The sequence below is a fragment of the Puma concolor genome, chromosome B4, assembly GCF_028749965.1.
Source record: "Puma concolor isolate L17-30 chromosome B4, mPumCon1.1.hap2, whole genome shotgun sequence".
NCBI lineage: Eukaryota > Metazoa > Chordata > Mammalia > Carnivora > Felidae > Puma > Puma concolor.
Genome location: NC_141673.1, coordinates 48245470 through 48267775, shown reverse-complemented (window position 1 = coordinate 48267775; position 22306 = coordinate 48245470). Strand labels below are relative to the sequence as shown.

Genomic DNA, 22306 nt, shown 5'->3' with positions numbered 1-22306 from the left:
AACCCATGCATGAGCATGTACACGTGGGAGGGGCAGAGAGAGAGAGAAAAGAGGGAGAGAGAGACTCCCAAGCAGGCTCCATGCTGTCAATGCAGAGCCTGATGCAGGACTTGATCTCATCAGCTGTGAGCTCATGGATGACCTGAGCTGAAATCAAGAGTTGGATGCTTAATTGACCAAGCCCCAAGAAGAGTTAGGTTCTGTGTAAACTTTTTCTTCTTACTCCCTAAATAGAGATCTCCTACTATGTTTAGTATAAGGCAACCAAATGCAAAGGAACGTTTCTGTAAGGGATTATGGTCTTCTTTTAGGATGGGTGGATTACAACCAGAAAAAATTTGTCGTTGTTGTTAAATGGCATACATTTAAATTTATGTTGTTTAGGTATAAGTTATGTTATGAGGTTATGCAGTAGACTACAAGACCAGGGCTCTAACCACTGAGCTGTGGAGCCTACTCATTTTCAGTAAACTACAAATAATAAATTATAGCTGTTGATTAATGGAATCATAAGCAATGATTAATGATTAATTAATGATTAATGAAACATAGGCAAAAGTGATTTCACTTTATAAGAAATTGTGGAAGTTTTATAGAAATGAAGTTATGGACACTATAAAAAGCCTTTTGTGATGACCTTTTCTACATTGATAAGTCCAGGGTATTTATAAAGTATCATAAAATAAATCCTTATTTATATTAAGAGTATTAGCAGTTAGATTTTGAAATCACTTGCCTTGGCTTTGATATTTTTTTGTTATTGTTAAATCCAGGAATTAATACCATATGGTGTTCAGCTAACTTTATTTTGACTCAATTTGAAGGACAAGCTGAAGATAGTTTAATGACATCATTCAGCTAGAAATCAGAAGATAGGTTTTTTTGGCAAGTAGTTTAACTTTTATGGCCTCAACTACTTCTGTCCTTAACATAGCTCTAAGGCATGATTGTCATGAACGCTAAAAATCTATGGCCTTCATTCTTCCCCCACAGAGCTCTGCCAAAATTCAGCTTTTTTCTTCCTAATTTTTAATATGTTAGGTATATAGTAGATACCAATATGCATTTCCAGATGCTTATTTGTTCTAAATTTTAATCCAAAAAGACTTTCAGGTTTTTTTTTAAAGCTATGTTTGATTGTTTAGATTGTTTTTATAGTCATTAAAGCATAGTTTCAACTCTATAATGGTAACTGGCTCCTGAGATTCAAAACAAAACACATTTAGTCCCCTGGTTTTACCCTCCTCACAAACCTTGTATCACATTTATATCTGCTGGTCATAAAATTAACATATTTGCGCTTTAACATTTTAAACAGTGGAAAAAGCATTATTGAACTGTAAAATAGCCCTGCAGAGAAATCTAGCGGAAGAAGAAGAGTGTGTTTTACATATTGAAAAATCAGCCTGTGGGATTCAGGTACCTACTTGTGCTGCGCTGTTTTAACAGATAATCGAATACTTTTGTTAAATGCAGATATTTTACCGAGTTATTTGTTCACACAAAAGAGAGGAATATTTAAGGCTTTAGATAATAATTTTTAAGATTTTGACTTTAAAATGACCCTTAGAAACAGAGGGAGCGCCTTGGTTGTAGAGCCTCAAGTGAGTAGTAGCTCCTACTGGGAAGAGAGCTGTTGAGAGTAGATACAGGATGGTTTTAGGCATGTTAGAATAATTTGTTATCTCAATGATAGTTACCCTTTGCATGTAGGCATTTTCTTGTGTCATTACTTATTATTGACTGTATTCCTTTGATATAAATCTAAAGTTGATTAGGTATTTCTCATTTTCTACATTAGGCAAATGATTATCTAAAATTTATAAAAGTAATTGAGGTGCCTGGGTGTCTCAGTTCGTTAAGCATATGACTCTTGATTGTGGCTCAGGACTTGATCTCACAACTGTGAGATCAAGTCCCACATTGGGCTCCACAATCTTGAGCCTGCTTAAGATTCTCTCTCCTTCCCTCTGCCCCTTCCCTGTGCGTGTGCACATCTCTCTCTCTCTCTCTCTCAATTAAAAAAAAAGGGAAAAAAATAAAATTTATAAAAATAAGATTTCTAAGACCTCACAGGATAAATCAATTGGTTGAAAGTGAACAATACTTTTGTGTCTCTGGTGAGGTTTAAAGTAGTCTTTTTTTCTCATGTGGAGGTGGGGCAAGTGAAAATGGATGTTACCCTTACCTGATTTGTCAGTAGGAATTCTTGGTGGCAGTAAAAACCAGTTCAAACATATCGGGTATTTTAAAAGGATACTGAGTGGAGCTCAGGGGCTCATCAAACTGTTGCTCCAGGGTTAGAGAACCAGTATTCAGGGCTATGCAGCCAGAAACAATGCCCAAAATCACATTGCACAATGATTCCCATGAGGATGCTGGTAGCATCTAGAGACAGACTGACAGACGCCACAGCCTGCCCCAGTGGCGCGGCTAGCTCTGGATGACTCTAAGTGCTGCCACCTCTGCCCTGGACTTGACCTTGCTGCAGTTACTCCACTGTTAATGTGAGAGAGAGTTCATTCTGGTCTCTCTTTCTCCTGCTCGCTAGTTGCCTATTCATAGTCTGGGCTGGGCATGTGTGTTTGGCAGAGCTAATGTCCTATATGTATAGGACATGTGGGAAAATGTTTAACCTTTTGAAATCACAAATGGGGGGGAGGGAGTCTCAAATTTAAGATGAGGAAAACTATTTGACCTTCTGAGATCATAAGGTGGGGAAGTTCCCAAACTTAAGGGACAGTTCAGATGCTAGGCAGACAAAAAGAATGATAAACATCCACTGCGTCTGATGTTTTATATGTAACATGTGTTGAGCCCTCGCTGTGTGGCAGCCCCCATGCTAAGTGCCTCACAACATTACATGTGAAGTAGGCCAAGAGAGATCATACGGTTAAGTCAGCTCAGAGCTGAGACCCCAACTCCGAGCCATGATCGCAAAGCCTGTGCTCATCCTCTTCATTACATGGACTCTTTTTAGAAAATTTCTCCCCGATGTATTTAGCTCAAAATCCTGTGAATAAATCTGCTAGATTGACTCTACTCAGTTTATTAAAATCTATGTACGGTATATATATATGTACTTGGGCATTTTAAAGGAAGTTGAAAATTTGTGGCTTTAATTATCTATTGTCAACTGACTGAATATTTTCTTTTTCTCATGTTGTGAATTGTAATTTCTCATTTTGTGATTTTGCCACAGCCTACACACTCTGATAAAGTGCTTTATTTCTGAATATCAGTGCTTGGAAGCTAATTACTGAGTGTGAGGGAGACAGATGGACAAGAAGGAGAGGAGACAAAGAGTGACCAAGACTGAGACAGGAAGGGAGAAACCTCTCCCTCTCCCTCTCCCCCCCCCCCCCCCCCGCCTCTCTCTCTCTCTCTCTCTCTCTCTCTCTCTCTCTGACACACACACACACACACACACACACCAGGGAGAGACAAATACATATGGAAGGAAGGGGAGGGGACACATATGTTATCCTGTAAGCAGCATTCTTTGTGTCCATGGTTATTTGTAATGGTAGCTTGACAAACAGTGGAACTCCCTCCTCTGTTTTAGGAAAATCACTGCGGCCTTTTTTTTTTTTTTTTTTTTTTTAAGTTGGAATCCGTGCACTCTCTAAACAGTAAGTTTTCAGCCTGTGTACCAGCCTGTGTACCAATTGACTTATGTACTTCTATTTTAGAGCTTAAAAAAATATGTGATATCTAGGAGTAATAAACAGGAGCTGTTATTTAACTTGGGATGTATCCAACTTGGTTTGGGGGGAAGAATCATAAAGAGAAACTCCCATAGTTACTATGATGTCAGCGAAGCTAGAGTATTTCTTCATAAACCACAACTCTTGTTAATTATTCCTTTAGTACAAGTCTGTCTGTCCTGCAGATTTTTCTGTGCTACCAAAATAGAACTTTATAATAATGTTATTTTATTCACTTGTGCCTTTGGGAGTAAATGGGCAGCTATAATTTTTGTGAGAGTAGATCAAGTGCCCTTCGACACACATACTCTTGTAGGCAGTCTAAATGTGGGTGAGGTGCTAGAGAAATACATGATGTAAGTTCAATGTCCATGAAATTAAAAGTGATTTTTGTCCTCTTTGTGTATTATGTTTTTAATATTGAATATACTATGTTTTTTGTCCTTACCTCCATCTGATATTTCCTAGGATATAAATTTTAATTTGAGAACTCTTATTTCTCTATGAATTTCTTGTTTTGGTCCAATGCTGGCTGTATACAAAGGATTTTTGTATAAATGCAGTTGATGTTTATTCTGCTATTCTGCTACTTTACTTTGAGATTTATGCCTCTTTTATTAATATTTTTAGTGGACCAGCAACCCTCAAATGGGCAGTAGTCCTTTTATTAAGATACCGGTTGAAAATGTGATGTTGGCATACAGGCAGTTTCTTATCTTTATGGACATTAGCTAATGGTGAGTTTAATTAGTCATCTTTTAAGAAACATCATCCTGGGCCAGAAGAGCGATCCATCAAGCCCAGACTGTCTTAAAGAGCTGCACCAAGGAAACCGGTTACTTACTACAATTCTCTCTTTCCTAAAGGACATGTAGGCCATTTCTAATTTCCCTTAACTTAATATACTACACTCAGAATTCATGCATTCTTTTAAACTCTTCAGTATGGCAATCTATTGTGATTATGCTATGTATGCATTAACCTTAAATACCTGTTGTAGGGGTACCTGGGTGGCTCAGTTGGTTAATTAAGCATCCAACTTCGGCTCAGGTCATGATCTCACAGTTCGTGAGTTCGAGCCCCGCATCGGGCTCTGTGCTGCAGCTTAGAGCCTGGAAACTGCTTCGAATTCTGTGTCTCCTTCTCTCTCTGCTCCTCCCCTGCTCATGCTCTCTCTCTTTCTATCCTTCAAAAATAAATAAAAACATTAAAAAAAATTCCTATTGTAGATTTGTTGGAATGGGTAGCTTTGGGGGAAAATACCATTTATAATATGAACTTCAGTTTTTTCTTTATTCATAAGCTGCTTCAGTTTCTTCACCTGTAAAATACAAAATGATTTCACAGTTTTTTTCCCCCTACTTTCAAAATCTGTTCTGTTATTTCTAATATGGCCAATTTATGAGGCTTGTCTGTCTCACCCTCCTTCCTAGCATCTTCTCCCCTACATGCCATTTAAATATAGAATATTAAGCAAGTTCTTTATGTATCATGAAGGAGGCAGAAGTTATGGAGGGCCACTGAATTCCTTTGAATTTTCTGATGGCTGTAACTAAAAGTTTTGTGGATTTTTAGGAGAAATGGTATTAAATAGCTGTAGTTCAAAGAAAACAGGTATAGTTGTATTGAGTGCTTCGGGATATGGATTTATTGAAGTCTTTTCATGGGACATGAATTCTGTTTTTCAGTTTGCTGGAAACTAGTTGAAGACTTTCCTTCTTTCTTTTGTCCCTTGTACAATACCCATCATGAGAAATTATCTTAGAGTTTGGTTGTGGGAAAAAATGTCTCCAGTACATTGCTGAAAAATATTTAGAGCCCACCAGAACTACTGAAGAAAGGAGATGGTATTTTTCTCCTAACAGATAAGTAGGAATTGAGAAAAAAAATTGTAACTCTTCTTGGTTGACTTCTATTTTTGAAATTATGGATTATCACCTAGAAAAGAAAAGGGCTGAAGTGAGTATTATAAAAAGTGTTTCCACTTTTTTTTTATTTTATTTTTTTTTTAAATTTTTATTTTTTTTTCAACGTTTATTTATTTTTGGGACAGAGAGAGACAGAGCATGAACGGGGGAGGGGCAGAGAGAGAGGGAGACACAGAATCGGAAACAGGCTCCAGGCTCTGAGCCATCAGCCCAGAGCCTGACACGGGGCTCGAACTCACGGACCGCGAGATCGTGACCTGGCTGAAGTCGGACGCTTAACCGACTGCGCCACCCAGGCGCCCCTAAAAGTGTTTCCACTTTTGAGGAAGTTAGCGGAGTTGGGTGACAGTTCCTGGACACATACATATGAGGACAGCATCTTCAAGAAGAGGATACCAAATACTGAGGTCTTTCAGTATTCAAGTAACTTAAGTCTCTGGAATAAATAGTACCGAAGGTAAACCTGCTTTAATACCAAGACATAGTGAATATTTTATTGTGCATAGTATTAAAATTCCCCCAAAATGGGACACCTGGGTGCCTCAGTCGGTTGGGCATCCAACTTTGGCTCAGGTCGTGATCTCGTGATTTGTGAGTTCAAGGCCCACGTCGGGCTCTGTGCTGGCAGCTCAGAGCCTGGAGCCTGCTTTGGATTCTGTGTCTCCCTCTCTGCCCCTCCCCCACTTTTGCTCTGTCTCTCAAAAATGAATAAATGTAAAATAAATATATAAATAAATAAAAAATAAAATAAAATTCCCCAAAAAACAATAAAGCCACACACTCTATGATATTTAGATTTGTATAAATCTCCTTGTTATGTAAATCTCCTTGTTATGTATAATTTTGAAGACACAGAAGAAAATTAACTCTGAAAATATTTACCTTGATGTTCTACATAGAATCCCATGTTAAGATATCATATTGTTTCTTACTAAGAAATACATTTTATATCATGGACAGCATGTGTGTAGCATGTTTGTATACAAAATGAAAGTTTTAAAAAATAACAGTAATTCATGCTGTGTGTGTGAGTGCCAGGGGAAAGGACAGAGAAAGAGGCAGACATTAACTGTAAGGAGACATTGTATTTATGATAACGTTTTTAGAAATAATACTCTGTATGTGATGCACTTCCATTTTCTTAAAATATAAAACAAAATAGCAAATGCTGTAGGTGATGCCCCCAACATTGACCTCAAAACCCATTATCTTTATTTATAGTCTTTTTTTTTTTTTTTTAATGTTTACTTAATGAGAGAGAGTGAGTGAGCAGCGGAGAGGCAGAGAGAGAAGGACACAGAGGATCTAAAGTGGGCTCCATACTGACAGCAGCGAGCCTGATGTGGGGCTCAGACTCATAAACCTGAGGTCATAACCTGAGCCGAAGTCTGACGTTCAACTGACTTAGCCACCCAGGCACCCCTCTCTTTATAGTCTTAATGACAGGTCTGCACACAAAGTATTTTGTTGTTCAGAAACACTAAAATCCTAAGGTTTGTTTTTTTTTTCTTTTTTTAAAAAATAAGGTTGTTATCAGTGCCCTGGGGGAGAGTGTATCCTTGCCTTTTCTTCCTTTCCCTTCATTGTTCCTATCAGTGCAATGGATTAAAATTGTGAGAGAGATAATTTTTAAGTGTTAATTTATGCTGAAAATTCTCAAGTCACAGTTAAGTATTTAGAAGACTAGCATATGTATTTAGGCCTTTGAAAACTTTAGATCATCAATCTGTTGAGTCTCTGTAAAGGAGTACAGTGTTTAAATGGCATGTTTTTAATCAATGGGGATAATTTGTTTCAAGGAATTTTCACTTTCTCCAAATAACTGAGGACATTAGTGAAGCAAGGCTACCTTTCTTGGGTGATGTGTCCTGATAAGTAGTTGGCCTTTTTATTTTACAATAGGTATGTTACTTTTACTGTGTCCTAGGTAGTGGGTACACCTAATAATAAATTAACATTTCTGAGAGAAATAATTTTCTGATAGAAGACTCATTAAAAATCAGATTCTGTTCAGTATAAAGAACTGAGGCCAATAAGGGTCATCCCATGGAGTCAGGAACTAAGGTGTTCCACATGAGAGAATTTTCTAGAAAAGGAAAATTAGAAATCATAACTAATAATTTTGTTGCAAATTTTAAGAAATTAATGGGATACTTTAATGCGTATATTTGTATGTATCCATATACCTATATCGTGTGAGAGAAATGTTTCAAACATCCCCAAAAGTACAGAAACTATGTGGAAAAACATTTATGTACTCAATAAATCTTAATGTTTCTTCCTTGACTTCTCAGAGTGTATGGAACAGCCATCAGTGACTTAGAGGTGATACAGGTTAATCATTGTGAATGAATACTAATTAGTGACTGTAGTATGACTAATTTACTCAGTTCCCTCAGACCTAAATGTAGCATATTTTTCTGATTCGTCTCTTAATGCCAGAGGTTTCTTACTAATGTATAACAGTGAACTTTCCCCTTTTGTCCTCTTACCTAAAGCAACTTTGGGAGAATGGAACACATTTCTTAAATGAGCAGCCTGGATTTATTTACATGTCATTCCTATAGGACAGATGCGGTATTTGTGACTAATAGTTTTATTCTATTTTACTGCAGATTATAATAGTGGAAAGAAAGATCTTGCATCCTTGGACCTGTTTCTGGTTTGGACAAGTTGTTTAACTACTCTGGGTACTTTGTTAATACCTTTCCTGTAGAGAAGTTCTGAGAATTAAGTGAGCTAATGTAAATATCTGGCACAGAAGTTGCTCAAGAAAGGTTACTTTAATATCACTAGCCTTTTTCAAGTGGTTGAACTTGCTAAAGTCTGATTTCTAAATGAGTGGGGGTATTTCGGCACAAAAATACTCAGACTTCTCTTTACCTCCCTCCCTAAACAAAGCAGATTTTAACATTAAATTTCATCATCCAACTCTTAGAACCCTTGCAGATTTTTTTCTTGTACTCTTGGTTTATTTTTGTACCTAAGGTTTGATAGGCACATAACAAATGCTTTGTGAACATTAAACTAAGTGAAAAAGGATTGTTCAGATGAAAGGTATGTGGATAAGTCAGTTTTTGGGCAATTCTAGAGAACTCTTGCCAGAACTGGTATCTTTGTTTTGGTCTTCAGAGACTATTAAATGTGATCACTGAGTCATACTTGCTGTTTTCTCTGTCCCCTGGCTATATCTCTTAAGATTCTGAAGCTTGCCAGCCACAGGATGTTTAAAAGGCAGAGTAGGCTTTAGCCCAGGGGGAGTTTGTTTATTTAAAGAAAAATAATTAAGTTCAAACATCCCTACCATGTCATAGCTAGTCTGGTCATGTTAGAGTTAGTTCTTTTGATTCTTTCTGGTGGTCACGGTGCCTAAAGATAACAAATTCGAAAGTAGTTTAAACTTTTGAAATTACTTGGAACTTTATAATGTAATCCCAAACAGAAGTCCCTAAAGGAGTGGGGGGAAAGGGCCATTTATTTTGCTAGTTGTTTTTTAATGAGAGTCATTTAATTCACATCATTTACTACTCCTTCCTAGAGTTATGGCACAGATGATTTTATTAAAAACAAAACCAAAAAAAGAAAAAAAAAATGCACTATGGTGGTTATATCTTTATTACTTCTTTGAAATTGGGACCATAAGAATCTTTTAAAAGGGACAGTATAGGAGCACCTGGGTGGCTCAGTCAGTTGTGTCCAACTTTCACTCAGGTCATGATCCCGTGGTTCGTGGGTTCGAGCCCCACATCAGGCTCTGTGCTGACAGCTCAGAGCCTGGAGCCTGCTTTTGGATTCTGTCTGTCTGTCTGTCTGTCTCTCTCTCTCTCTCTGTCTTTCTCTCTCTCTCTCTCTCTCTCTCTCTGTCCCCTATGTACTGTCTCTCTCTTTCAAAAATAAATATTTAAAAAATTAAAAAAATAAAAGGGACAATATAGTCTTACAGATGTTTAGACACAAAAGATATGGTAATTGGTGATGTTCATATTTCAGATGATTATTATCTCCAGAATATTTCTCCTTGCATATTTTATGCCAGATAAGAAAATCAGAGACAGATATTTTGGCTTGCCTAGGGTACCAGGACTTGTCTCTTTGATGAGATAACTTGATAACTTGTAAAAACCAAGTCCTAGAGGAAGTAGAGGAGGTATAAGACCCGTATCTGCTTTTCTGGGCAGAGGGAAATGCAAGTCCTGAGGCCTTGAAGTGAGAATGTGCTTGAAGTGTTTAAGGAAAGGAAAGAGGCCAATGTGGCGAGAATGGAGTGAACAATGGGGAGAGTAGTAGGAGACGAGGTTAGAGAGATGTGGAAGGGATATTTCAAATCATGGTCCTTATGGCTGTTGTAGGGTTTTGGCTTTTAGGCTAGTAAGATGGACTCAATTAGAGGCTTTGAGCAGAATGATATGATCTGACTTTCTTTTGAAAATGACTAATCTGATTGACTTGTTGAGATGAGCAGAGGGGGGAGACTGGGAGATCGAATAGGAACTATTAGAGTAATGCAGATGAGAACTAAGGTGGCATGGACCATGGTGGTCAGATTGGAAGTGTTGAAAGTGGTAATATTATGGATGTCTTTTGAAACTGGAGCTCCTGGGATGAATATGTAATGGATAGTGATGAGTATTTATGCACATAATGTTTGATTGACCCATTTTTAATGATGTTAAGATTAATCACTGGGTTCAAGTTTTGTCGACTGGATTTAGCCATTATGAGGTTTCCCATCAATTTTTTACCTAATGGTTTTAGCAGCTGTTGATCATTTTTTTTTATTAAATTTTTTTAATGTTTATTTATTTTTGAGAGAGAGAGAGCGTGCGTGCATGTGCATGAGCAGGGGTGGGGCAGAGAAAGAGGGAGACACAGAATCCAAAGCAGGCTCCAGGCTCTGAGCTGTCAGTGCAGAGCCCGATGCGGGGCTCAAACCCACAAACCGTGAGATCATGACCTGAGCTGAAGTTGGATGCTTAACCAACTGAGCTATCAAGGCGCCCCAAGAGCATACAAGTTTAAAAAAAAAGAATACCCCACCCGCAACATTTAGCAATCATTTGTCTAGCAGTTCCCTTTTAGGAGTTTTCCCCAAAGATTCCAAAAACAAAATTACAAATTCCTCGAAGGCTGGTAGCATCGATTGATTGATTGATTGTTTATTTTTGAGAGAGTGGGAGAGGGGCAGAGAGAGGGAGAGACAGAGGGATCTGAAGCAGGCTCCGTGCTCTCATTGCAGAGTCCAGTGCGGGGCTTGAACTCACAAACTGTGAGATCATGACCTGAGCCAAAGTCAGACGCTTAACTGAGTAAGCCACCCAGGCACCCCTCATGTCTTATCTTTTAATTATGGGCTTTGTTTACTGGGGGAAGAAACAATAATGATGATGTAGTTGGCATTGATATCAATGGTGTATATGTGGAGGGAATGGCATTTTGAGACTTCGCCGTTTTGAAATACTACCAGATTAAATATTTCATCAATTAAAGTTAAATCACTTGTCAGTTTATTCATTCTTTGAGTAAATATTTACTGAGCACTTACTGCATGACAACCATTGCCTTAAGTGCTTAAAAGATATCTGTAAATAAAACCAGTAAAAATTCTCTGTGGATCTTACTTTCTATGGATGTGAGGGGGAAATTGGGATGCCTGGGTGGCTCAGTCCATTGAGTGTCCCACTTCTGATTTCGGCTCAGGTCATGATCTAATGTTTCACGAAATCGAGCCCTGCATCAGGCTCTGCACTGACAGTGTGGGATGGAGACTGCTTAGGATTCTTTCTCTTATTCTCTCTTCCCCTTTCCTGCTCGTGTCTCTCTCTCTCTCTCTCTCTCTCTCTCTCTCTCTCTCTCTCTCTCAAAATAAATAAATAAACATTCAAAAAAAAGATGCAAGGGGAAATAGACAAACCTGTATAATTCATTTATTGTTTTCAAATGTGGGGTTTTAGAGTTCCTCTTCATTTTCCTTTTTCCCTTTTCTAGTCTGTAAATGGCATTCTTAGGGAGTTGCAAGACCCTGCTGGTGAGTGGAAGGCATTGAGGACTGAAGAATTATAGATCTTTATACTTAGTCTGTGTAACAGAAATGTATAATTCTGGTCCTGTGGGACGATAGCCTATATTCCATCCTTCTCACCTCATCGTCAGCCCTGTTAATGTTTTTTATTAGAAGGTTGCTCAAGAATTGTTTTGATAGTTCCCTCTCTTGTAGACTCTAAAATTTAGAAAATTGTCCTTAAAGATTTTGTGTTTTCGTTATAATGTGTTCTTAATGACTACATCTTTATTTCAGAAATGACCATTAAGAAGTAGATGCCCAGATGCAAAAGTGATGAAACAGTCAGTTTGTCATAAAGTAAGATGCAGCTGTGGCTTTTCAACCAGATTAGTAAGTGTGGCGAAATTTTCTTTTTAAATTTATACTTATTTTATCTCCTTTGAAAAACATTCAATAAAAAGTATAGTGGACATTTTCTTAAGTGTTAACTTGTATTTCTGTTTTTACTTTGGATTGTAGTACAAATTATAGTGTATGACTCTAGAAAATGTATGTCTGTGCTGTACCTTTTTAAGAACCATAGAAGTAATATTATAAAATCATAGTGTTAGAGGAGACATGTGACAAAGAGTCACTCTAATACCACTATCCAAATATAGCTACTCCTAAAAATCTTGGATATTTGTTTTCCTTACCAGTCTTTGTTCTATACATTTTAAAAAAAAACAAACAAACATTTTGCTCATAGTGTTATGAAGAGTGTGCTTCTTTTATATTTTAAAATTAAATTTGTGGGAGGGTAGGTGATGGGCATTGAAGAGGGCATCTTTTGGGATGAGCACTGGGTGTTGTATGGAAACCAATTTGACAATAAATTTCATATATTAAAAAAAAGTACTCTTCAATGTGGTGTGTATATATATATATATATATATATATATATATATATATACACACACACACACACACACATACATACATACACACACACACACATACATACATACATACATACATACATACATACAGTGGAGTATTATGCAGCAATCAAAAAGAATGAAATCTTGCCATTTGCAACTATGTGGATGGAACTAGAGGGTATCATGCTAAGCGAAAATAGTGAGTCAGAGAAAAAGACAAATATCATATGACTTCACTCATATGAGGACTTGAAGATACAAAACAGATGAACATAAAGGAAGGGAAGCAAAAAGAATATAAAACCAGGGAGGGGGACAAAACATAAGAGACTCTTAGATATGGAGAACAAACTGAGGGTTACTGGAGGGGTTGTGGGAGGGGGGATGGGCTAAATGGGTACGGGGCTTAAGGAATCTACTCCTGAAATCATTGCTGTACTACATGTAACTAACTTGGATGTAAATTTAAATAAATAAATAAATAATGTATTCTTCAGGACAGAGTTTCTTATTGGGGTAATGAAAATGTTCTGCTATAATATGGTGGTGATGGTTACACAACTTTCTGAATATAGTATAAAAACCACTGAATTTTACACTTTAAAGAGGTGAATTTTGTGACCTATGGATTATACTTAAAAACTACCCTTCAGGTATCAAATCTTGGTGAGAGTAAAACCCAGTTGAGTACTGGTATTTTAGAATATGAAAATGTGCCAAGATACCATTGTGTACCTAGAAGAAATAATTTGATAATCAGTGGAATAGTGTTTTTGTAATAATAAAAAATAATAAAAATTATAAACTTTATAGATATTTTAATAAAATATTAAAGTACTTTTATTATTAGAGACTTATTATCTCTTAAGCTTTGGTAATATCAAGTGTCATAATATTCTGAATGTACTGTATTAGCATTTTGTTATCTTTTCATTTTTAAGGGACTTCCTTTTTTTGAAACTAACATTTCAACTTTTCTACCTGAAATTTTTTTAGGAACAGAATTGTATCTGTTTCTCTCAGAAGAGAATTCCACAAGGTAAGAAATTATTAATATAGTAATAAAACAAATATGGTCGAATACAGGCTTAATTGCTTTTGATTTTTTTAATCCTTTTCCCTATATTTATTTCATATCTTTTCTTGATTATTCCAAGATTGTCACAAATTTGTTAGCTCCTTTTTTACTACCTCAGAATTTTGAAACAAGATGCATTTCATCTTATTTGAAGTTAAGATTAAAAGGACGTGATAAAAGTCATCACCTTTTGACACTCAAATACTGCTTTTAATGGCATCTTCCTAGCATTATTAGGGAACTCATTCCTAGCATTGGTAGGAGTGGGTTTGTCCATTTTAGGAAGAAAAGTTCTCTTTTTTCATTGGGGCCCATTTACCTTTTACCTAAATGACTCAGGGCAGTAGAGGATTCATAGAAGCTCTATTAGGGGCTGTTAAGTTAAAGGAGATTATTTAGCTGTGTTTCCACCTATGGAAATTATATAACTCCTGTATTTGGTTTAAAAAATGGAGTGCTTTCTACTGGGTAGATAAGAAAAGATTGAGTAGCATCTAGTATTAAAAAAAAAATCCTAGGGGCGCCTGAGTGGCGCAGTCGGTTAAGCGTCCGACTTCAACCAGGTCACGATCTCACGGTCTGTGAGTTCGAGCCCCGCGTCGGGCTCTGGGCTGATGGCTCAGAGCCTGGAGCCTGTTTCCGATTCTGTGTCTTCCTCTCTCTCTGCCCCTCGCCCGTTCATGCTCTGTCTCTCTCTGTCCCAAAAATAAATAAACGTTGAAAAAAAAAAATTAAAAAAAAAAATCCTAAATGATTATCTTTACAATGGATTTTCAGTCATCATTTAGATTATTATACTCTTTGGACTGCTGAAGGATGAAATGTTCAAGTGAGTATATATTGGTGTGCTCCTCTTGGTATGCCAAGAACTTAAAATCAGTTGCTTGGCCTTAAGAGATTACATCGTTTAAATTTTCTCAGGAACTCTTTGGTATAGGTAGTAGTGATCACTGCAGATTAATCTGACAACTGGAAAATGCTTATAAAGTGAATTATTCAGATCAATAACTCTTTCTCATTTATTCTCCTTTTTCAATGTAATGTGTGCTGAGGGGAACATGCACCCTCAAACACATCTTTCCCACAGATTTAATTAGGTCAGTTTTTATCCTGAAAACTGAAAACAGAGGGTTAAAATAAAGGGACCCACTGGCTGAAGAGGAGGGATGGGGAGCAATGCATCAGTAGTTTTCACGTACAAGTGTCTTGTGTAGCTTTCCCCCTGTGTTTTTCTTCTACTTCTAGAGGCTTCAGGGAGTCCTGGAACCTGTGTGTAGCACTTTCTGATCCTTTAGGGCACTACTCAAAGACAGTACTGCAGGAGAAATCCAGATCCCCATTTTCCTGGACCATCATGCTTAAAGCGAAAACAGAAATTTCACAAGATTTAATCTTAGTGAACTTGATCTGTTACATCTTTGTCCCTGTTCTTTTGGAAAATGAAATTTGAATCTTCGACATTAATACAATGTATGATGTGTAATACGTTGTATGACACATAATACAGCACATGACAGTGATGGATCATAGTATCTGGTACCCATAGGGCTCCCCTGTAAGTGCTCCATAAATGTTTATTTTTATAAATGCCCAGATGCTGTTGTAACTTTATTTTAGAGTAGAAAATAATCAAAAGATGATTATTCATATTTATGTAGTATCATCTTCCTACACAAAGGTTAAAAGGACAATGACAACTTTAGAAAAACTGTTGTTAATTGTGCACTAACGAATGGTTGAAATGATAAATTTTATGTTACATATACTTTACCACAGTTTAAAAAATTGTTTAAATTTTTGAGCAACTGGTTTATTATGAAAGAGGATAGCTATGTTTGAGGTATTGAGTTGATGATTATTCCTCAGTTTGTGTCATGCCCATCCTCATTGGTTCATTAAAGGACTATTTTTCTGTTTTCCTTTGTAACTAGTTCCCATACATACTCAGGTGTCTCTTTGGATCGTATAACTCTTTCACCTTTTACCAGTCCTCATATAAGTGACTTTTTAACATGTTTCATATCTATCCTTTTATGTCTTAGGAAAGGTTTTATTATTTTGTGTATTTTAATTATATGGTAGGTCTTAGTCCAATTCTTGTAGTCCCCTTCGCCCACCTCACTCTTCTGTTTTTCTGAGATCTGGCCATGTTGTTGAATGTTCGTCTAATTTGTTTTGTCCAACTGGTACGTTGTATTTTAGGTTGTTTATTAAAATGAAACTGTTACATGTAAAATTCCTTAAATGTATAAGGAATGTTACAGTGAGCATTAGGAAAAGGCCAATTTGTGTTCACTTTTTAAATATTAGAATTGAATTTAAAGAATGTGAATTAGATGAGATGGAAGATGAGAGGAAATATAAACATCTGTTTCAGAGGCTGAGAATCTGTTAGAACAGTGAAAGGAAAAAATTGTGGGACCTAACAAAAACATCTATTTTTCTTCTAGAAACATTGTGTTAAAATGCTCAGGTCTCAGTGTTAGCCCACAAAAGCTTAATAGTTGAAAGATAACCAGTAATATTTTGGAACCTCCTTATTACTGATTACCTATTAATTTCTACATATTATATTTGAACATTATCTTACTTTGTTTTTAATTTCTTTGAAGCATAACCATGTTTTCTGAATCCACATCACTGAATCTAACACAGAAAAAAACAGTACAAATGCAGCTTTCTAAATTTGGGATGCAGAAACACAGTTTCATCTAGAGTAGCATATTATTAGCAGAAGCAACTTCTGTTGGATCCCCTAACTATAAACTGTCAGAGTGGGAACTTGAGAAGCTCCAAGTCCAAGGTGATGGTATGCCTTGCAGTAATGAAGAGGAAAGAGAGAGGAACACTCCTATGAGAGGATGGGGTGATCCCTGACTTTAGAAGAAGGGCAATGACAGCTGTGATCAGATCAGGGAATGGCTTCCATCACAGAGAAGAAGCTAAAGGTACCTTGTGGGGAGAAGTTTGTGTGGGAGGAGGATCTTAGGGGCACTTAGTTCTGGGGGCTAGGAGAAAATGTGCTACTAATTCAGTCATGAAATGGAAAAAAGGGTAAAGGAATTCATGTTTGCTAAAAGTGAAGTCAATGTTGAGGCTTTTTGAAAGAAGTAGTTATTTATATGTCAACACTCAAGTATTTATACAAGTTCTGGTGGGAAAACCAGTAACTCTTTTGTTGTTGTTGTTGTTGTTAAGTTTTTATTTATTTATTTTGAGAGAGAGAGCAGTGAAGAGGCAGAGGGAGAGAGAGAGACAACTGAGCCACTCAGGCACCCCAACCAGCAACTCTTGAAGTTAATATTGAGTTGGTATCCCATGCATTGTTGAACACTGTTTTTAAAAGTAACAGTTCAGAGAATTATACATCAGATAACATAATCTCTTTCTCTAGTTTCATTCGTTTTTGAGTATTTTATATGGCATAGTAATTTCATTAGTCTCACTTTGTTATATTAAGAGATGGCCTAAGTAAAACAGATAGTGTAGTATTCTCATTTTACAAGTGATGCAACCAGAAGTGGACTTAGCTTTAGGTTCCCTATCAACTGATATTTTGCTCTAAATGGAAGATGTAATTACTAGTTTTAAATTAAAAGAAATTTTTCTAACCTGGAAGAACCTCATAGCCTAAAAAGTTTTAAAAAACACACACATATACAAACAAAAATATAGCCAGAGAGTAATTGATTGAGTTAACCTTCAGGTTCACTAAAGCAGCACTTAACAAATTAACTTGGATTTTGTTCGCTACTGTTATGTGGAACATTATTTCAGAAATATTTCCAATTTAGAACAAATACTATACATTTAGATATTGTTAAGTTTTGAACATGGCTGTTTACATTGGTAAACAGACACTTTGGTATCTAATTTTGATGGATAGGAGATTAGAATCCTCAATTTGTGGGAATGGAACAAGGAATTTGATCTCACATATTTCAGTACATAGTAATTCCCTCCCCCCAAGTCATTTGTAGTATGAAAATCAAGAAAACTGTGTTATAAACCTGTGTCTTTTATCCTGAGTGACTTAAATTGGTTCAGGCTAGCTTTAGTGGTATAAGTACAGATCAAGTTTGGTTTTGAATAGTCCAGTTTTATCCTAGGGCGTTCTAGGTCCGCAGTGTTTTTGGATATGCTAACCATTTGGTTTCAATACCTAGCTGACATTTGATCCTGTGGAAAGATTGTGAGAGATTTCACATGTAGGTGGTGGGATGAAGGAACACAGATTGACTCATAGTCTACTGAGTAGACTGGAGTTATAGGACTTTGAAGTTTAGCAGTGTTTTTGTTACTCAGAAATAAACTCTGATTTATTATTGTATATTAAGACTTCAAATGTAATTTCAGTAAATTTCAACTTTAGAAAATGTGGATAGCTTTATCATTTTTATAAAAGAATATAGTTATTTCAGATACTCTTGGTTTCACGTTAAACTCTTTAGAATTCCATATGAGCTGCCTTTTTTTTTTAGCCACTTGCTTTCAGATTAAAAAAAAACAAAACAAAACAAAACCAAAAAACCAAAAACTCAGAATAGGTTGAAATTTGACACAAATTGCTGCCACAGAACAAAAGTGCTGATCGAGTTAAATCAACCCCTGTAATGTGTATTGAAAAGAAAACCTCTCCTCTCTCCGCCAGTTTGAAGAACAAGCGTTTTTCCTGCCAAGAAGGGCTGACTTTAAATGGACCAGCTGTCCATATTAGGAGCACTGGGTTGCTAAGGTGACCATGGCTGTTTGGAGAAGAATGCAGCTGAGAGGGCAAGTTCTTGATGTGTGAGCTGAGGGAAGGAATGTGGTGTGATTGTGCATCATTCCTCCTAATCACATGCTCACAAAATGCTGTGTGGGCAGCGTGTAGAAACTACAAATCTGAGTGCTAGAGCTTGTGTGTGGTTAAAATCATTTTGTTTTCATGTGAGCAAGAGGCTTACAGTTTAGATGGAAAACGTCCACTTTGTATACATGTGTGTGTTTTGGGTGAAGGGGAGGGTGTTTTGATGGTGGATGAAATGGGAATGAATTTATTTTGCATGATGGACACACACTTCCGTATTGTAAAGCAAAAATTATCCTGGGATAAATGTTCCTTCCAATTCATCCTTTCAGTCATATATACAGTGTTAATAGTTCCCCAAGTGAAAGATGTGTCCTTGTAATTGTAATAATTGTACTTATATAATATTAAGTAATTGTACTTATATTTTGGGCACTTTTAATTTCAGAATTCTTTGAAAGTCCCAAGAATATGTTGTCTGTTTGGTCCATTTCTCCCCTCCCCCCTTTTTAAAATATAGTCTTACTCTTCCAAAGGGAGATTTTATCTTAATATATTGTGTTTCTTCCCTGAAGCATCCAAAGATAGGTTCTGGTATTTGGTAAAAAGTACGATTCAAGGGGCAGTGGGAAGTGTCAAACTAACAAGCCCACTTACCTGAAACACTTTTTAGATTTTACCATGGACATCATTGCTAATATTTGAAATGAGATATAGCCACATATATTGATATAAACACCTACTGAATGCACCATGAAGTTTTTTGTTTTTTTGTTTTAATCCTTGTTAACAAATCCTGACAATAACACGTTGGTCTTTAATGCAGATATAAATATGTAATATCTTTAAGATGTGAAGTCATTGGACATTGGCAGCTCTGTATTACATTAGCATCATATTCTTAATCAGATAGTCTACTTGCTTTGACATGGTTGCTGTTTAATTGATTTATTTATAAAATATGGAGGGAAATTAAAAGATTAAAATAATTTGAGTATTGAATTCAGTTGGTTATTCTCATGGTATACCTTGATAACTTTTGATGACATTCTCTCAACTAAGTGCTTTATGGTTTTCACATTTAATCCTCAAATCTCCTAGTAACTGATTTTTTTGAGAGATATGGGACATGAATTCACTTTTTTCATACGGATAATAAGTTATCTCAATGCTATTTATTGAAATAGTTCTTCTTTTCTTCCCTGATATGTGAAATTTCCTGTCTCACGAATCAAGTTTTCATAAGTGGGTAGTTTTATTTCTGTACTCTCTCTTCTGTACCCTTGGTCTTTTTGTCTACCCCTGAGTTATTACTGTACTATCTTAGCTACCTCAGATACTCAAATTTTTGTTTCTTGCCTTATTCATGACTTCAAAAGGAATGCTTTCAAATTTCACCATTTAACATGATAACTTGTAAATTTTTTTTAAAGATGGTCTTTGCCAAATTAAAGAAGTTTCATTCTATTCTTCCTTGGCTAGGACTCTTGTTTTAAATCATGAATAGATGTTGTATTGAAAGGCTTTTGTATAACTTCAGTGATGATTAAAATTTTTTCTCCTTAATCTATTAATGTAGTCAGTTACATTGATTTTCAGATTAGGTTAACTAACTATTCCTGGGATAAACCCAATATAGTCAAGTATGGATTCTCTTTTTTTCATAATTATTGGATCTGGTTTGCTTACATTTTGTTTGGGATTTTTAGCGTTCATGAGTCAGATTGGCTTTTAATTTTCTTTTCTTACATTATCCCTGTTGGATTTTCAACATATTGCTCACTCATTCATTCATTCATTTACTCATTCATAGAGCACATATAAGGGAAGAACAGAGAGAGAATCCACCCTGGCAGTGTGGAGCCTGATGCAGGGCTTGAACTCTTGAACCGTGCGATCATGACATGAGCAGAATCAAGAGTTGGATGGTTAACTGACTGAGCCATCCAGGCGCCCCTAACATATCTTTCTTTTTAAATGTTAGTTGTGGTAAAAACACCTATCATAAAGTTTACCATCTTACCCATTTTTAAGTGTACAGTTTAGTAGTGTTAAGTATATTCACATTATTGTGCAACAAATCTACATAACTTTTTCATCTTGCAGAACTGAAACTCTATACCCAGTAACCACTCTTCATCTCCCCCTCCCACCGTCCTGGCAACCACCATTCTACTTTCTATTTTTGTGAGTTTTACTGCTCTAGATACCTCATATAAGTGAAATCATACCGTATTTATCTTTTTGTGCCTGGCTTTTCACTTAGCATAATGTAGCATGTATCAAAATTTTCTTTTTAAGGCTGAATAATATACCATTGTGTGTATAAACATTTTGTTATCTGTTCATCTGCCAGTGGACAAGTATGTTGCTTCCACCTTCTGGCTGTTGTGAATAATGCTGCTATGAATATGTATGTACAGATATCTCTTCTACACCCTTTCAGTTCTTTTGGATATAGACCCAGAAATGATACTGTTGATAATATGGTCATTTTATTTTTAATTTTTTGAGGAACTACAGTCCTGTTTTTTAATAGCAGCCACACCATTTACATTCCCACCAGCCATACACAAGTGTTCCAATTTCTCCGTATCCTTGCCAACACTTATTTTCTGTTGTTTTTTTTTTTAATAGTAGCCATCCTAATGGTTGTGATGTAATAGCTCACTATGGTTTTGATTTGCATTTCCTTAATGATTAGTGATGTTGATTCCTAATGATTGAGTATCTTTTCATATGCTTTTTGACCATTTGTATATTTCCTCTGGAGAAATGTCTGTTCAAATTCCATTGTCCATTTTTTAATCAAGTTACTCTAATAGTTATTGTTGTTGCCGAGTCATACGGGTTCTTTATGCTAGGTATTAACACTCTTACCAGATACATGATTGGCAAATATTTTCTCCTGTTCCATAGGTTGCCTTTTCAGGCTGTTAATTATTTCCTTTGATGCATAGAAGTAGTGTCATTAAGCTTTATCTATGGTTTTTTGGTAAGAGTATTATACTTTTAGGTCTTATATTTAGATCTTTATTATGAGCTAATTTTATATAAAGTGTAAGGTAAGGGTCCAAGTCCTTTCTTCTGCATGTGGATATCCAGTTTTCTCAGCACCATATGTTAAAACGACTGTCTTTTCCTCCACTAAATGGTGTTAGCATCCTTTGTCTTGGTTGCGTTTCGGTATGAATTAGAAAGTGGTTTTTTTTTTCCATTCTCTAGAAGAATTTTTTTAAGGTTGTAATTGTTTGTTGTTCATTCAACAACAATTGTTTGGTAGGACTATAAAACTATCTGGGCTTAATTTTCTTAGTGGAAGGATTTTGAACTGCAACTCTTTGATTTTGTAGTAATTGTTTTTCTGTTTACATTCTCTTTCATGTTTTTAAATGGTCAGTTGATTTTTTTGCCCTTTAAAAGTTGATATGTAGGAGCGCCTGGGTGGCTCAGTCAGTTAAGTGTCCCACTTTGGCTCAGGTCATGATCTCACGGTTCATGGGTTCGAGCCCCGCATTGGGCTCTGGGCTGACAGCTCAGAGCCTTGGAGCCTGCTTTGGATTCTGTGTCTTCCACCCTCTCTGCCCCTCCCCCACTCATGCTCTGTGTCTCTCTTTTTCTCAAAAGTAAATAAACATTGAAAAAATAAAAAAAAATATTCTGCGTGACAGAAGGATTCATAAAGCATTCCTTTTGTGTACTGAAGCATGATAGTTGTCTTCAGAAAAAGTCCTTGCTCAACTGACTTGTGAGCTGAATTAGCTGCTTTTTTCTGGAGTACCTTTTTTTTTTCCTTGAAAGAACTGGATAGGCAAACTGATTACTTGAACTTATGTATTTGATATTTGGTTTTCTCAAAAATGACCTGAGTGGGCCTAACACT

The 22306-nt window shown here is 36.3% G+C and overlaps 1 protein-coding gene across 3 annotated transcripts in view; it reads left to right on the top strand.

Annotated features, from left to right (window-relative positions):
• FRS2 (fibroblast growth factor receptor substrate 2) overlaps positions 1–22306 on the top strand; it is a 114026-nt gene that overhangs the window by 40065 nt on the left and 51655 nt on the right. For 2 of the 3 annotated variants that reach the window (XM_025926624.2, XM_086712830.1), the window contains exons 2-3: positions 11931–12026; positions 13553–13595. The exons of the other annotated variant lie outside the window; for it this stretch is intronic. The gene's annotated coding sequence lies outside the window, so the exon portion shown is untranslated. The remainder of the gene's footprint in view (positions 1–11930; positions 12027–13552; positions 13596–22306) is intronic. 3 annotated transcript variants of the gene reach the window in all.